Genomic DNA, 2,998 nt, shown 5'->3' with positions numbered 1-2,998 from the left:
TCTAGTTCAGTTCTAGTTCAGTTCTAGTTCAGTTCTAGTTCAGTTCTAGTTCTAGTTCAGTTCTAGTTCAGTTCTAGTTCAGTTCTAGTTCAGTCCTAGTTCAGTTCTAGTTCAGTTCTAGTTCAGTTCTAGTTCAGTTCTAGTTCAGTTCTAGTTCTAGTTCTAGTTTCAGTTCTAGTTCAGTTCTAGTTCAGTCCTAGTTCAGTTCTAGTTCAGTTCTAGTTCAGTTCTAGTTCAGTTCTAGTTCAGTTCTAGTTCAGTTCTAGTTCAGTTCTAGTTCAGTTCTACATCAGTTCTACTTCAGTTCTTAAAGGTTTTATATAGCTAATTTTTATACATACTTCGAACTATTTTGATTGAAATTTTTTGATATTTTTTTCAACTGTAAATTTATTTAAATTTTGAACAAAATTTTCTCAAATTAATCTTCAAAAATCCCTTTTAATGTTTTGAATTATAATTAAATTAAAAAATCACTCACCTTATTTAACACTTGTTTCCTTTCCGCCATTATTTTCTCTTTTTCACACACTTTTAATTAGCTTTTTATTTATTTTTATTTTCTCTCTTATTTCAAAGCTTTTTTATTTACTTATTTTTCTATTTTCTTACAAAGATCTACACTTGATTTCCTTCTTATTTCATTTACATTAATTGAAAGCTTTTACTTATTTGAACTTATTTTATTTCTTCATTTTTTCTTTGCAATACTTATAAAAGCTTTTCTTTTCTCTCCACTTTTCAACCAACTAACTAACCAATAAACTTAACACACTCCCCTACCCACACACCAACTCATACTTATTAACAACGAATGACCAAACTAAAGCAACACACCGATCGGCTCGGCATTTTACCTTTTTCCAAACATTTTTGCTACACTATTTTTACTAATTTTCACGTTACTTTTTAGCAATATTTTTACACACAACTATTAATAAACATTTAAATTTCATATTTATGCAAAAATATTAACAATTTATAAACTTTTAACCGGATTTATTAATTAATTACACGACCACTAATCACCAAACAACCGAACACTTGCGAAATTTCTAGAAAACTAAAAGTGACAAATGCAAGTAATGATGCTATTGCTATTGTTGTTGTCGCTGCTGCTGCTGTCATTATTTGATTTGTACTAAAAATTGTATGCGAATATGTAATGTGTTTGTTGTTATTTTATTTTGTTGTTGAGAGGGAGGATAATAATAAAAAGTGCGCAAATAGATTAAGAGCAAGATATTAAGGAGATTTATTAGTAAATGTCAAATCGTAAATATTTTGTAAGATGTTAGTAAAGGAATAGTGACAGGGTTGGAATTTTGTTTTGTATGTATGTGGTATTTACTAAGGCGTATGCAATATGTACTATAATTTAAAAAAAATTAGAATGATAAAAGTACATAACTTATTTTGATGAAAAATCGAGTTGTAAGAACATTTTTGCTTCATAAACAATTAAAACAAAAATACAGCGCAGGATATTTTAATCTTTATTCGCTGAAAGTGAGATTTTTTAAATGATATACATATGTACAGTGTCGGCGAAAATTTGAAACTATAACGAAAACATATCGAAAATTCCATACAAATTACTTAGAATATCGTACAAGGCTTCAAACTTAAAAAGATACTACTTATTTACTTTTTTTAAAAGTCGATTTTTTCGACTTTTGTGATTTATGAAAAGACGGGTTTTTGACCCTTTTCCGTCTTTTGGAATTTTTTACTCTCGACTTTTTTAGTTAGTTAGTTAGTTGTTAGTTAGTTAGTTTAGTTAGTTAGTTAGTTAGTTAGTGTAGTTAGTTAGTTAGTTATTAGTTAGTTAGTTAGTTAGTTAGTTAGTTAGTTAGTTAGTTAGTTAGTTTAGTTAGTTAGTTAGTTATTAGTTAGTTAGTTAGTTAGTTAGTTAGTTAGTTAGTTAGTTAGTTAGTTAGTTAGTTAGTTAGTTAGTTAGTTAGTTAGTTAGTTAGTTTAGTTAGTTAGTAGTTAGTAGTTAGTTAGTTAGTTAGTTAGTTAGTAGTTAGTTAGTTAGTTAGTTAGTTAGTTAGTAGTTAGTTAGTTAGTTAGTTAGTTAGTTAGTTAGTTAGTTAGTTAGTTAGTTAGTTAGTTAGTAGTTAGTTAGTTAGTTAGTTAGTTAGTTAGTTAGTTAGTTAGTTAGTAGTTAGTTAGTTAGTTAGTTAGTTAGTTAGTTAGTTAGTTAGTAGTTAGTTAGTTAGTTAGTTAGTTAGTTAGTTAGTTAGTAGTTAGTTAGTTAGTTAGTTAGTTAGTTAGTTAGTTAGTTAGTTAGTTAGTTAGTTAGTTAGTAGTTAGTTAGTTAGTTACTTACTTAGTTAGGCTTACCAGACCGGAACACTAGCCACTAACCTGCCGAAGCAAAGATATTAAGCATTTTGTAATGTTTTTAAATATCTATTAATTACATAAAAATTATTTAACTTCATTTAAACTATTGAAAAATTTTAAATTTTCGACTTTTTCTACTTTTTTAGAGTTCTTAACTTTTTCCGACTTTTCAACGGTTTTTTCAAATTTTATTTCCAAAGTCGATTCTTCGACTTTTTTCCTACAAGATAGTTGACTGTTCGACACCGTTCGGAAAAAAAGTTGACTTTGATTATTTAACAGTCGATTCATAGTTTGACCATCACTAATAACTCTTCTACTTAACATTGTGCTCCCAATCTCTTAACGCACTTTAAAATATTCTCCCCCTCCACCCAACACAATAACATGTTACACATTATGTATGTATATGCATACAGTTTAGTACAAATCAAATAATGACAGCACCAGTAACAACAACAATAGCAACAGAATCTGTGCTCTCATTTGTCTCTTTTGTTTTCTAGGAATTTCGCAAGTTTCGGTTGATTGGTGATTAGTGGTCGTTTAATTAATTCATAAATGCGGTTAAAAGTTAGTAAATTGTTAATATTTTTGCATAAATATTAAATTTAAATCTTTGTAATATTTCTGTGTAAAATATTGTTGA

The sequence above is a fragment of the Lucilia sericata genome, unplaced genomic scaffold (genome assembly GCF_015586225.1).
Source record: "Lucilia sericata isolate MDLA Ls3-8-SP2 unplaced genomic scaffold, ASM1558622v1 Contig001003F_arrow, whole genome shotgun sequence".
NCBI classification, from domain to species: domain Eukaryota; kingdom Metazoa; phylum Arthropoda; class Insecta; order Diptera; family Calliphoridae; genus Lucilia; species Lucilia sericata.
The sequence above is the reverse complement of the archived record's forward strand: the minus strand, read 5'-3'. Positions refer to the sequence as shown.